Here is a 15,473-nt window from a genome sequence, read left to right as displayed (position 1 = left end):
TCTGAGCATATGTCGTGTTGTTTCCTAAACTCGTTAACAGCTCCATCTGTTTCGCAATCTTCATTTTCAAACATCATAAGATATTCAGGAATAGTAAAAAGTCATTTAGGCCTTGCAGCTTTGTTCTTTCTATCTCTGAGAGTTTTGTACCCAGCCATTTTACATTCTGTCTGGTCTCTTGGGCAATATATTTTAATAAGCCTCTAATGCAGAACTTAATTATCTGAATCTGAAAATCCAAGCTCCTAAGCATCCTTTTTCTCCTCTTCTTCAGAGAGCCTCAAAAATACAGAGAAGTACATAATTTTCTTAATTACAGTTTGTTTTCTTTCGGCCATTAGCTGAACTTTAGTAATGTGTTTAGAAGCAAGTAATTTTATAGTTTACGTGACCAGTATTAATTATTGCTAGGTGGTTGCCGCCTGCTCAGCGCTGCACCCCGGGGTTTTCGCTGGTGGGATGTGACTGCCCTCTCCTGCCAGGGGCTCCGGAGCCACCGGCTCGGAGCTACCCACTAAGAGGCCTCTGTGTACAAGGAAATCTCAGAATATAAAACATAAAACTGACTGCGCTGGGCTAGGCTATAAAGCCATCCAGTTCAGTATTTCATCTCTGGCAGTGGCTATTAGCAAATGTCTAAGGAACAAGAGTACCCCTGCAGTTTGGCACTTCTGCTCTCACCCTCACAGCTTAGCGGGGTCTGAACCCAAGGTTGTATCCGCATCTTACGTAGCGTAGCCCCAGAAGTACATTTCTTCCCTGTATTAGTTTAATTGCTTTTGAACCTTTGTATGATTTTAGCATCTGTAACACTCTATAATAATCAGTTCCACAGTTTAATCATGAACGTGTGAAAAAAATGCTGCCCTTTGCCTGTTCTTAAATTACATAAATTAATTTAGCGCACCCTCCCAAACTCTTCTGTAGTAAGAAATAGCGAATAATTGCTCCTTATTAACTTTTTCTATGTTGTTCATAACTTTCCCCTGTGACATCACACCTCAACCGTCTCTTTCCCAAACAGATTACATGCCAACCTATCTAATCTCTCCCCACATGTAGGCTGCTCCCTATATCTAATAGTTTTTAGCTTTCTTCTATATGCCTTTCCTAGCACTACTATGTATCTCACATTAAATAACTACCTACTTGGTTTCTAGTCTGAGTCGTATCAGTTGAATTGTGTAAAGTCAACTCTATGTAATACATGTGAGAAAAACTGTTCTAAAATCATGCTTTGATGTTACTTCAGATATGACTTTAGACTGGAGATCAAACTAAAGCACTAAATAGGGTCCCAGTGTGAATACATACATTTCCATGGAGCAGTACTTAGGTTTCTTTTGCAGAAGACAGTTCCACTATTTCTGTTTCAAATAAATCTGAGACACGCAAGGTGTGAGCGAAATGAGAGCAGGACCCTTGAATTCTGTATTTGTTCCCTTTATGGGAGCAAATGCAGTCCTTTCCCTCGTTCACTGCTCATTGTGGCAACAGGCCTTACTGTTGCAAGAGCAGGAAACCCCAGGTTTGCGTAATGAGGAGCAAGTTACAGGGTTGTCCATGGAGCAGGAAGGGGGAGTGACTCCTAAATTGCTTTTAGAGAAACTAGTTTCTGAGGAAGGCTTCTGAGGATTTGTACTAATTATATTTGAAACATTTACTTACGCCTCAAGATAGTTCAGAATCTGATCTTATAAACCAATCATCCCTCGGCACCCAGATTTTAATTTAAAATGGGTTATACCTCTTATGCAGTCCACTGAGAAGATGCTCGCAGGCTGTTCCTCTGGTACATTTGCAGATGGTGGAGCAACACGGCGAGGAATGCTGCTCACAGGCACGAGTGGTGTGCTTGCAGACCAAACTTAGAAAATCGGTGGGTTTTGTTATGTTGTGTGGTTAAAAGCTCAGCCCCACGCACACTTGAAGGGGCCCAGGGCACAATGGCACAAGACACATTGTGGAATGTAGAGAGATGAAACCAAAGGTGGGGAAAATCATAAGTCAGGGCTGGCTCTGGAGACCAGTGGGTCTGTGGGATGGCTGCTGAAGGGATGGGGGTCCACATTGGCTACAGGGAAGATCATAAGGTCTGGAGGTTAGCTGGGAGACCTGCTTGTTATGTGTGTGTGTGGCTGTGTGTGAGGCAGCGTGAGACAGGAGCATCAGGGACTAGCTACTGGGTTGTGACGGATCCACTCAACCTCTTAACCAAACTAGAAGTAGTTTTCACAGAATCACAGAATCATATAGGTTGGAAGAGACCTTTAAGATCATTGAGTCCAACCGTAAACCTAACACTACCAAGACCACCACTATACCACGTCCCTAAGCACCTCATCCAAACGGCTTTTAAATACTTGCAGGGATGGGGACTCAACCGCTTCCCTGGGCAGCCCCTTCCAATGCTTAAAAACCCTTTCAGTGAAGTAAAATTTCCTAATATCCAGTCTAAACCTCCCCTGGTGCAACTTAAGGCCATTTCCTCTCGTCCTATCGCTTGTTACTTGGGAGAAGAGACCGACCCCCACCTCTTTACAGCCTCCTTTCAGGTAGTTGTAGAGAGCGATAAGGTCTCCCCTCAGCCTCCTTTTCTCCAGGCTAAACAACCCCAGGTCCCTCAGCTGCTCCTCATCAGACTTGTGCTCCAGACCCTTCACCAGCTTCGTTGCCCTTCTCTGCACACGCTCCAGCACCTCAATGTCTCTCTTGTAGTGAGGGGCCCAAAACTGAAAACGAAGCTCCTTTTGGAGCCTTTGGAGCCTTTTGTACAGCCTCCAAAGGAGGTAAAGGCCTGAGCCGTGGCTGGGCCAAGAACTCCTAGTTCCAATCTGTTCTCTGAGAACCCACAAAGAAGCTGAGTGGCACAGAGAACATTGATGCATATGAGCTTGGAACACCGATCATGCATGAATAGCGGGTGGCTTTTCCAAGACTCATTTATCAAGGAACAAAGAAAGTTGTGGGTACAAGGAGCCTCATGCATATCTTTCCTATCGCATGTAATTTGACTACGAGCCAACCACTTTATCCTATAAATATGACAGCCTAAGTGAGCCTCCTTTGAGCTGTCCCTACTAGGCAGTGTGGCTGCATGCAGTGATCTCCCCTTGAGCTGGGACACCTCTCAAGGTTGCTCCTCAAGGCAGAGAGACCTCTTACCAACGGCAGATCTTTGGTAAGCGACCGATATCACACATAATGTTGTAGTATGGTAACTTTGATTTTGTCTTGGTAACTTTGCATGCTGAATTGATAAATTTTGCATATACGGTCCCTTAGACATAAACCATTGTCCAAGTCTGAGACTAAGATTGGACCTAGCTGCACCTCAGCTCCATCAGGAGTTTAGAAAGCAAGGGGGTCTACTCTGAACCTCGTGACTCATCGGGAGGGTCTTCTTACCCTTTTGTATCCCCAGTCTCACTGTGAATCATTCTAACTTGAGTGTAACCCAATTTTCCTTTGTATGTTTCTTCCATGCAGTAATTAAGAGAATGAACCTTGCCATCGAACTTAGTTAAGTCGCACTTTTACGACATCATATTAAAACCACTTTTGCTAATACCTTTGATGGTGATTCTTTTAAGCGATCTAAATCACTCATTCGTGACATGGGTGGACTAGGTGTCTAAGTCTGGCTAGTGGAGGGATCCACACCACATATGTGTATGTATTTCCCACGAATGGACCTTCATCCAGATCCACCAGAGAGGGAGACAGGATGAGACCGTTGGTACCATCTGTGTTTGCATGAGTGTTACTGTCCGTGTCAAGCTGTATATGTGTGTTGTATATGTGTGTTTGTGGTGTGCCTGTCAGGAACACATGCTCAGCCTCACTGCTGGTTTAGTCTCAGGGCATGGAGCTGCAGCAGCCTTACCTCCACTGGGCTACTGGATTGGGAAACTTGTAAGCTTTTTACAAGGGAATTAGGAAAAATAGCTTGTAAACAGAAAATTGCTAATTGGCCCAATGAGTGTTCCTTTCTTCTGTGTGTGTATTCTGCTTTTAGCTGTTGGAATTTGCTTGGTTAAATCAAAGCGTCTAGCTAATGCAGGTTCTTCAAGAGAGTGCTGATGGCTCAGACTTCAGGTTTCTGGTACATTTATTCAAGATTAAAGAAAATTCAGTGATTTACTGAAGATGCATTAGAAGTTAGGTCAGGTCTACTGAATTCGTACAGCTTTGATGGAATTGTCTATGATGTATCAGCTGGCCCAGATACCAAAAATATTTTTAAAATGCAAGCACGGAGTTTTTCTTTGGCTTTGTTTCTTATAGTCTGTAGCCGTATTTAAATGGACAAACCAGTATCTCCCCTAACCTCTCTCTGCGTGTTCCCAGCTAACCTGCTTTAGGAGAATGATCAGGCGTCCTGTGATTATGTCAGAGATATGATAAGTAAATTACAGGCTGCATTTTACCTTTTATTTTTACCAAATAAGAAACCTACAACTGAGTGGTAATTACCACACTGACTATCTCTACATTTTTGCTGCCTTAAAGGTGGTTAAATAATTTGTCGTATTTTCTTGTGAATAATAATAACATACTGAACAATTTTGGTTATTCACTTTAAGATCTGTCTCGTGGGAATCAGAAGCCAAAGTCATACTTTATGGTGAAGGTCTAGCTGGGTAGAACGTCAACCACCAGTGCTAATAGTTCTCTGCTGAGAAAATTACTCTGAAAATGTAAATGTGAAAGAAGATGCATTTCAGATTATCTTAGAAAATGAAGGAGGAACAAACAAGCCAGCTGGGACGCAGTGGCATTTTCTGATTTGTGTAGGTCCTGTTCCCCTCTTGTTACCAGCATGTGTGCAAACAGTGGCCATGCATTTTGTACTGATTAGCCTGACGGTTTGAAAGATTAGCTTGGTTTGACGTGTAACAGTGAATGCAATTAGGAAAATAGGACCATATGTTATAAGGACCTTAGCTGGATAATGAGAATGGAGAGAGATGAAAAGTGTGTTCCAAAGTCTCAGTGAAGTGATACGTTTAGCAAACAGAGGCTGTCAAATCTCAACTGACTAGACAGAAGGGCTGTTGCACGTAGTTATTACTGCAGAGGATTTACAGAACATGATGAGTTAATGGCAGATAATTTCAGAAAGCAAGACAAATAAGTTAACAAAGACAAAGTCATCAAGAGTCTACTTGAACTGAAAACAACATTGTCATGGGCACTAATTCTCTTTAGCTACAACATTTGAAGTTACAAATAATACATTTAAAGAGAGAGACAACCTGCAAGATGATGGTAATTTATAAGTTGTTTTGAAAATGAGGATCAAACCGATCTGAAGTTTGCACAGCAATTTTTCTATGGTGGGTTAAGTTTTTCTTATTCAAGATATGTAGTTCCTGCTTAGCAGACACATTGAGAAGGCTTCTTCCCTTTTCCTTTTCTTGACAGCTTTTTTTGAGAAGCACAAAAGCTGCAAAGAAACCCAAGAGCAACCTGGTCAGGTATGGTTAGAAAAACTCATCCTCTGAATCACTCCGATCTCAAACGTTCTTGCTCTTATCTTTGTCTATGAAATCACTGTCTGTACCACCTTGTCATTTAGTACCATGCCTCTTCTTTCCCCAAAATCAAGGATGGTAGCTGTGTGTATGTGCCTATGTGAGTTGCATGTTTTGTAAACCTCTGGTCATACTTTCTGCTCTTCTCAGCCACTGTTGGTTGAGCTCGGTGTCTTTTTTCTGATTTACAGCACTCCTAACTAGGCACTCTTCACCATCCTGTATTTGTGCAGCTGATTGTTTGCTTGTTCCTGTTTAAATTCGAAATTTGTTCCTTTTTTTAGCACCTTTTTTTTTTCTTTTGCCCCCCCAGGTCAACTCCACAATTCATCAAGACCATTTTGAATTGTTTTTATTATTTTTTTTTATTTTCATGTTCCAGTGTGCTTGCAGTTCCCTTCTGCTTCATGTTAAGTGTAAATTTTATGTCTGTGCTCTGACCTTCACCGGTCACTGATGAAACATGGATTTGCAGGAAGCTGAGGGTGCAGCAGCTCTCTCAGGGGCTGCTTGCCAGGTCCTCCTCTTCGGACACTCAGGCCCCTCCTGCCTGTCTTCTCAGTGTGAGTTTTCTAACAGTTTTTCACTACCCACCCTAGTAAGCTCATCTAAGCCATGTTAGTGTAAGAAAAGTTCATGGAGGTAGCACAAGCATCTTGCCTTGTGATAGAAGAAAATAGCGGACACAATTCTCAGTGAAGAATCTTGTCACAATAGTGACAAAATTCTTGATGAACTCATGTTGGCTGTTACCCATTTCCCTATTATCTTCTGGGTATTTGCAATTAATTAATGTAACTATTTGTTCCAATATTTTCTGGTAAAATGGATTAAAATGACCAGTTTGTAAATCTCTGGCTCATTGGGGGTTTTTTATTCCCAAGGGTTGGGGTTTTTTATGATTTAAAAATCTTTGACATTTCCCAGTCTTCCTTTTCCTCACCCATTTTCAATGCATTCTAGTTGACAGACTCAAAGTCAGACAGATCCACCCATCATAATTCAATATTCAATATTTTCATCAGTGTTCAATATTTTCATCAATGACATGGACAGCGAGACCGAGTGCACCCTCAGCAAGTTTGCAGATGACACCAAGCTGAGTGGTGCAGCTGACACGCCTGAGGGACAGGATGCCATCCAGAGGGACCTGGACAAGCTCAAGAAGCGGGCCCGTGTGAACTTCATGAGGTTCAACAAGGCCAAGTTCAGGGTCCTGCAACTGGGTCGGGGCAATCCTCAGTTTCAATACGGGCTGGGGGATGAAGGGATTGAGAGCAGCCCTGAGGAGAAGGACTTGGGGGTAGTGGGGGATGAAAAGCTGGACATAAGCCAACAATGTGCGCTCGCAGCCCAGAAGGCCAACCGTATCCTGGGCTACATCAAAAGCAGCGTGGCCAGCAGGTCGAGGGAGGTGGTTCTGCCCCTCTGCTCTGCTCTGGTGAGACCCCACCTGCAGTACTGTGTCCAGCTCTGGAGCCCTCAGCACAGGAAAGACATGGAGCTGTTGGAGCGGGTCCAGAGGAGGGCCACGAAAATGATGAGAGGGCTGGAACACCTCTCCTATGAAGAAAGGTTGAGAGAGTTGGGGTTGTTCAGCCAGGAGAAGAGAAGGCTCCAGGGAGACCTTTTTGCAGGCTTTCAGTAATTGAACGGAGCCTATAGGAAACATGAGGACAGACTTTTTAGTAGGGCCTGTTGCGATAGGACAAGGGGTAATGGTTTTAAACTAAAAGAGGGTAGATTTAGACTAGATATAAGGGAGACATTTGTTACGATGAAGGTGGTGAAACACTGGCCCAGGTTGCCCAGAGAGGTGGTAGATGCCTCACCCCTGGAAGCATTCAAGGTCAGGTTGGACGGGGCTCTGAGCAACCTGATCTGGTTGAAGATGTCCCTGCTCTTGCAGGGGGGTTGGACTAGATGACCTGTAAAAGGTTCCTTCCAATCCAAAGCATTCTATAAGAAAAAAAAGAAATTCTATAAAAGATTGTGCTGTAAAACATTTTCTAAAACTGCACAATATATTTACAAATGTTCCTCAAAATCTACATGCTTCATTTTTCAAAACATCAACAAAAAAACCCTTTGGGAGCAGAGAAATGCAAACACTGAGAGAATAGATGAAACCCACAGAAAACACTGGTGTGTTACAGTATTAACCTGGTGATCTTACCAAAGGTTATCAAACATTTTAAAGAGACCTTTTCTCTACTCTGAGTGATTGTATTTTTTCTCCCGTGATGCTCTTATTCCTCTTATGCACAGACAAGACAGGCTTTTTTCTAATCTTTGCCTAATTAAAAACAAAAAAAATCTCTAATAAAATAATGACTACTACTTGGGGCCATCAGCTCTCCCAGCTAGTCATTAATCCTAAGGAAATGAGCCAGGCTTGATTGTTATTACTAAAATATATTACTAATGTAATTTAGAGCTTCCTAGAAACAGATTTCTTGAATGTATTCTAGTCCTCCTCGTCCACCTAAGAAAGTGTGCATGAGGTTATCCATATACAAATTAAAATATGATTGCAATAAAGAGATTTAGGGTGATAGTCAGAAAAGTAAGATAGTTAGAATTTAAAACAGTAATGGAAATGACAAATTTAATTTTAACATCTTTATATCAAGGTGAGGTGTCTTTCTGGAAGACAGGTGTTCGGTACACGTTATGGAAGGTCGGATACATCGATCCAGAGTCCCTTCTGGTCTCAAAGAAAGAAAAAGAAAAGAAAACAGTGATTAGGGAGCAGTGGTGTGTGCAAAAAGAGGCTGCAACACGATCAGTGTGAAGGGTGCAATTATTTTGGCAACATTTGGAAGGAGAAGAAGGAAACCAGAGAAAATAAGTGTGAGATGATTTAGAGATGACTAAGAGGTGACTAACATGGAAATATTATCCCAGGGAATGAAAACACACTTTTTTATAAACGCTTGCATGTATGAGGCATTTTGCTTCATTTTGGGGGACAAGCTGTGCAATCAGGTGCAATCAGGGTGTTTTCTTGGGTGATGACCTTGCTGGGATGAGCACGCGTGGGGCGACACGACCCCTCGCACCAGCACGGCACCCGGATAGGGTCCGTGCACGAACCTCCCTATAAACGCAAACAGAGCTGCTGCTTGCTCCTGCTCATTTAGTCTCGCAGGTTAATCAGCACCGCTGGCTCCGCTCGAGGGCTGGTCAGGGCCATAACGAAAGGGTCATTCCAACCAGAACAGATCTCCAGAGGAGGGGGACAAGTCGTATTTGACACCTGAAAGCACCACGCTGAAATCTTCTGTCTGTGCTACCCTTAGCTTCCAGCCATGTTTTCTACATGTGTCTGAGAGTTTGTGAGCAGTTGCTCCCTTTTTTTTGTGGGTTTTTTTTTTCCTTATGTGGATCTTAATTGCTAAATTACGTTACTGTAGATGGCTAAAATAATCTAGTTATACAATGATATTGAGGATGGCTAATTACATAATTAATTTGAAACATTTATCCATTATTACTGAGAGGTGCAGAAAGAAGTCCATCACAATAAATGAGACTTATATGTGAACGGCTATTGAACTTGGAGAGTTTAGTCTAAGATGAAATAAGAAAAATTTAAAAATTCATATATGCCAACAAATTCACTCATAAATTTTGTCAATGCTCTAGAGGTAGTGCAGGCTTCTAAATATTTCCTCATTTGCAGAGGATAATATGAATAGTGTTCTGGAAAGACAAGGACATCAAAACTGCCTCTTTGTAATAATATGAACACAGGTTCAGCACTGAAGTATTGGAGACCTGCTAAGTTCTTCAGTTTGAAACTCTGTAAAGAGAATGGCAGCCAACACCCGCTCCAGTCTCAGTGTAACCAATGTAAGTGCAGAACTCAATGAGTAGCTGAGACTGTAATATGATGTATAAATGGCAAAAAAGATACAGCAAACTATGACGTGAAAATGTTTTATTTCAGTCTTCTGAGTGATTAGAAGATGCCTCTGTCTTCTTAGAGCTTTATTTTGTCAAGCTGGAAATAGGTCTTGAGATCAGGATTTAACAGATGGGTTTTGAAATTGATAATGTATGTACTGTACCTCTGGTGGACTCTTATGCCTTTTCTCTCATGATTGTTACCTCCTAAATATGTGTGACAGCAGTAACCCTGAATTTGGCCTGTGTTTGGCAGCTGGAAGTGCTGTGTTAAGAACAAGCTTCACAGCTTGGTGGGAACCCTGACCTTGCTGTCATCCATGGTTATGTGCTCAGTGACTTCACCAGCTCTCATCTTAGACAGATGAAAAAAAAAAAGGGCAAATGACTGAAAACCCCTCAAAACTCTTTTTTGTCTCTGGACAGTAATTTCCAACACATGGTGTATGTACAGAAGATGTAGCTATAGTGCCCCGGTGTACTTCTTCTGCTGGCACCCCCGTACTAGGGGCTCTGCTCACCTCAGCCCCAGCCCCCCGGCTACAACGTCGAGGTTTCAGGGGGACCCACAGGTGACCTCGCTGGGCCAGCAACACGGCACGACTGTCCCGCAGGGTTCCCCAGACCCTTATGCTGTCCAGGTTAACCAGCATAAAGGTATGTCCTCCATCTGGTTAGCTCCTAAAGTTGCACTTTTGTATCAGCAATATGTTTATACTGGCGTAATTGCCTCCATAAACAACAGTGCTGTGTCGACAAGGTCCAAGGATTCCCACAAAAATTGGTTTTGCTGTATCATTGATGCATTTCATATGCTGTAGTTCTTTTATTATTTTTTCCTCTCTCCAAAATGATAGCTTTTGGGTTGTTATGATACATATGTGATGATGTTGGCTGATTAGTTTGAACTTCTCTCATTGATGTTCCCATGGATGTGTGAGGGAGCTGATGCCTCCCCTCTGCTCTCCCTGCAGCAAACAGCAATGATATTTGACTACCAAGTCACCAAATGATGAATGTAAAGTGTCAGCCAGGAAAAGCTTAATATTACAACAGGAAGGCTGTGCATATAAGATCATATCACAGTTACCTTAGGTTGAATGGAACAGACTGACTGGTGATTAGCAATCAGGAAATAAGGAAAAGACCCGTTTCTGTGCTAAAACCCAACTGCCTCCGAGTCGTTGCCTATGAGCAATGCACAAATTACCCTTGCTATGCTGTCTTACATCAGTGTTTCTTGATATTTTACAGAAGTAACTTTTAAAAGTGTCGCTGTAGCTATGTTCCCAATGCACATGTGCATAAGGAGGAAGGTGGCTTGCAGGGTGGTGAGGAGGACGAGCAGCCACCCTCCACTTAACTCCTGTTTTTTGTGAACCCCACTGCAAACATCTGACCCAAAATCTACTGAAGTTAAAGGAAACTGTTCTATGGGCTTCACTCTACTTTGTTCCTGACCCTAACAGAAAAATGAAAAAGTTTGCCATCGAGGAAGGATGCGTTTTAGTTGGCGCACTAAAGCGTGCTTCATTACATTTGGTTCATTTATTGTGTTGCTTTGAATATAAAGTTAGAAATTGGTGAGTCGCATTGTCTGCAGGGCCCCAATGAAAAGAAAACACCTTAGAGAAATTTTGATTTGATGGACAGAGTAATTGCTGGATGCTTCAGGCTACTGATGTACCCAGCACCTAGATCACGAGCAAGACGGGGGATCTCTATACAGCACAGTCCCATCTGTAATTAGCTAGTGACGGGGTATCGTTTGCTGCCGTTCTGGTATGTACAGAGTGATTTCTGCCTCGTTGATGACTGTAAACATTGTTCTAAGTACTATTTTATGATCCCTGTAGGAATAGCAATGTAAACAGCGTAATTATGTTCACCTTTGAGGCACATCTAGAAACTTTGTTCTTCCAGAAGAGTGATAACAGAAATGAATACTGCTAACAAGGTAAACAGAGAGACACCACAACCTGCTTGTTAGAGACAGCCAGTGCTTGAGGGAACTACACATTAAACACCATAAAAAATAGTGTTATATATTTAACTTGTGCACGTGTTGAGATTAATTCATACATGTATTACTACCTTGGAAAAATATTGGAAGCAATATATTTGGAGATCTTTCTTCTTCTGAAGAAAGCATGAAGACTTACTATTAGTAAACCATATTTCTCTTCTCTATATAGTTATTACAGGTACCGTAGATCGCATGCATATTGGTGTCTATTTTTACCCACACTTTTACAGCACTGGCAGGGTTCCCCCAGGGTAGATCTGTATTTGGAAGACACACACTAGATTCAAACTTCAGCTTTTCTTTGTCTAAACAGAGGATAGCAAAGCCTCCTGCTTTAACCTCTCAGGTTATTAGCTCTTCACAGCGAGGAAACCTCAGGAAAATTTCCTATCCCTTGGACTCCTCAGCGTAACACAAATAGATCCTTTTTCACAACTGCAGGTATTTTTAACGGGATTTGATACTTAAGATGAACACATAGATATGGTTAGGGGTTACAGAGCATAACTTAACCAATTGCTTTAGATTTAGCTACCATAAAACAGTAGGATCGGGGCGGGGGGGGGGGGGGAAGTCTATAAATAATTCCGAGAAAATTCTCTACAGCTTTCTCAGTTTCTATACCAAGATTGAACATTTTTTACATTCTGGCTGGAGACACCAAAAGGCTCTTGGGTCCTTGCACATAACTTTTATTCCATTGCTCACAGTTTCCCTCCTCCACAGCTCAGAGCTCAGCTGAACAGCAGAGACCGTACTGCAAAAGCAAGCTCCTTCCTCCAGCTGAAGCCTCCTGCAATTTTTTTTTTGTGAAGCTGTCCTTTTTTTCTCTGGCTTTTGGGAGAAGGGCTAACATCTGTCTTCTTTTGTACATGTGAGTCTGTTCCACTCTGCAAACCCGAGTGCTTTGAAAAATAAATTGGTATGGATCAGTTTCTCATTTTTGTACCAAGGTATCATCCTGATTTGAATAGGAGTCCTAATATCTTCATACTCTCCATTATTATATTAATTTGGGTTAATTGCATTTGGGTGACATGTTCCTGTTGACAGACCTGAGAACAAAGGCTGGATGCTAAACACACGGAGGCATTCATGATACAGTAGTTTCATAGCACTGAAGACAGTTTCATAACATAAGACAAATTCTGCAAATAGATGCACCTGCTTATCTGCAGATGGAGAATATAAAGTGTGTTATTACTGTGGAACTTCTGAATGCAATTTATGTATTTGGCTTATTCATAAATTATATTCACAGTTTTTGAATAAACATCTTCAGCTTCTCACTGCAGAGAGAATTATTCTCAGCTTTTAAATACTGCTTTTCAGCAGATTAGTCCTGGTTGTAAGATATCGTAAGGTAATAAAGGTACATTTTCCACCTAACTGCATTTGGGGATGGAAAATGCCTAACGATAACAATAACAGCAATTCTTGGCATTACTATAGCAACTTTCATCCAAATACCTCCAAATGCTTTCCAACAAGTAATTAATTAGGCCTCACAGCACCCTGGAGAATTAATTACAAATTATCAAGCATAATCTCAAACTGTTTCCATTGAAACTATTCTTGTACTCTTTCCAGAGGAAAACAAAATATGCTGGCTATAATACTATGACCTTTCTCTCCCCTGCTTCATTTTGAAAACATAATTAGATGAGAATTTGAATATATCCAGTTTTAGGGAAAGCTAATATAATTACTGCCTGACCACAAAACTCATTACAATTTTCACTTTCTTCAGTGAGATGATACTTTTTAATCTAGCTCTGTTTAATAAAACAACAACAACAACAACAACAAAAGAAAAACTGCTAAGTATTCCCGGGGAATTCCAGAGAGATTTTAAATTGCGGATGTCCATCTGTTCTTCTGTCACAAGGGTGTTTGGTTTTGAGGATGTTTGATCCAGGCTTTAGTTCTGACACAGCAAGAAGAGGAGGACATGTCTGTGCTGCCTCCAGACTGACTGCTTCTCCTGGGATGCAGCAAGCTCTGCTAATCCAAATAGCGGAGTCTGGGCTTGAGAAGGTATTTGTCAGACAGTGTTGGGTCCCAGGGAATATCAGAAGAGAACAACAGTATTTCATCTCACGTTTTCAAAGTGGCCCAGAGTATGTGAACTCAAACGCTTACATAGAGTGAGATGCTCTAAGCTGGCCTTCTAAAGAAATTAAATTCTAGGTCTTAGTAAAATAGAAATAAAAAATGGGAGGAGGCAGAGAAAAGGAAGGAAAAGATTGAAATCTAAAACAATACCCCAAAACAGCATAATTGGAAACATCCTGGATTTCCACAAACGAGAAGTAGAAAGTGAGATATAACTCCTGCCCATCAGAGACCTGAAGCTGTAATTTTACCTTCATCTCATATAATCATAGGAGTAATTAAAACCCCTTTTATTAATGCTAGGTTACGTCTTTTGTTGCAACATAGTTATTGGCTTGCTTTTGATATAAGATGAAACTAGTTTACTTGGGTAATTATCTGAGGGCAGAGATTTCTCTTTTCATATTCTAATTTTTAAAAGAAAAAAAAGATAAAATAATGATGCTTCTGTTCGCAAGGAGAAAGCTTGTGGACAATTTGCCATCTGAAAAAGTTCCAATATTTTAGCAGTGAAAATATGGTACACACTCATGTTCACAGAGAATATGTACAAAAATCATACAGACATTTCAAAGGCTATTCTGCTTAATAGGTTAAATTAACAGTGAAGACCAATTGTTTTTCTTCTAGCATAGGAGTCGAAAAGCAGTGATGAGATAATACCTGGTACTGTGGCACCTCATTGAAAGGTTTGCTTCCCTATCAGCTGTAAGCGGTGAGATACAGATGTGCAATCAGTAAGTATTTAAACATGCATAGGACACACCAAAGTAGTACAAAGTTCATGAAGTACCTTCCCTTTTTGAAAATTTTAGAGGGAAGTCATTAATAAGAAAATAAAAGGTTTACGAAATTTTGTAAGAGCTACCAGAGGGATTTACCCTCCTAGTAAATGTACAGACAAATAAAGATAACCTTTGGGAAAATAATTGAGGGCTCTGAACTGTAAATATGTGTTTACAGTTGATTTCATACCACTGCTTTATCCCAGCAGAAAGGAGAGTTAATTTTCTGAAAGCGTTATTTTATTATGCATCAAATGATCTCGTTGTACTCTATTTTCATATCTGCACATGCAATCCCAGTGAAGTCAACAGCTTCATCCAGGTGTGAAAGATAATTTGATCCCAGAAGTGATTCCAAAGTATAATAGAAATGAATGTTATTTGTCTCTACAGTTTTTTAAGTGTAACCAAACTAATGAGAAAGGATGCGGAGCCTGAATTCAGTTTGATTAAAGCTCTAAACATTGATCGGGCCAAGAAGGTAATTTCGAGGCACACACAGAGAAGTTTGGTGCTGGTGAAGGCATAATGAGAAGGAGGAGAAAGCCCTAGAAAAAGCTGAGCTGATATAATTACATAAAGGGAACAGGGTTGTTGGTGTGTGCTATAAAGTGCCCTTATGCAAATAGGCATATGAACTGCTCAGGCATTCTGTTTTTCAAACAAAAGATGTATGGTAAGAAACAAGAATTTGTAATTGCACGGTGGGACAGAATTGAACTGAAGAATCTTCTTATAAACACTTACAAGAAACTATGGCTCTTAAGCAACTCTTACTAGCACAGATTCATCCATCCCTGGAAATGAATGCTTGATTGGCAGTCCTTCCTATTGAAATATTGAGCACATAAAATCTATCCGCTCAGCAGTATGTACAAGTCAGCAAAAGCTGCACAGGGAAAACACGGGTGATTTTATCCGCTATTCTGGGACACAGCAGTTCTATGTTTGTGTTCAATGGATCAAGCCAATTAGAGCATCTTGAACAAAGTTTTCTCTGGTTTATGTCTACCATTACTTTTAATAAGAGTAGCAATATTTTTCTATATCAGAGACGGGCTAATGGTTGATATTTAGGGGAGGCTTAGATGATGAATTCTC

Source organism: Mycteria americana, chromosome 9, assembly GCF_035582795.1.
Source record: "Mycteria americana isolate JAX WOST 10 ecotype Jacksonville Zoo and Gardens chromosome 9, USCA_MyAme_1.0, whole genome shotgun sequence".
Taxonomy (NCBI): domain Eukaryota; kingdom Metazoa; phylum Chordata; class Aves; order Ciconiiformes; family Ciconiidae; genus Mycteria; species Mycteria americana.
The sequence above is the reverse complement of the archived record's forward strand: the minus strand, read 5'-3'. Positions refer to the sequence as shown.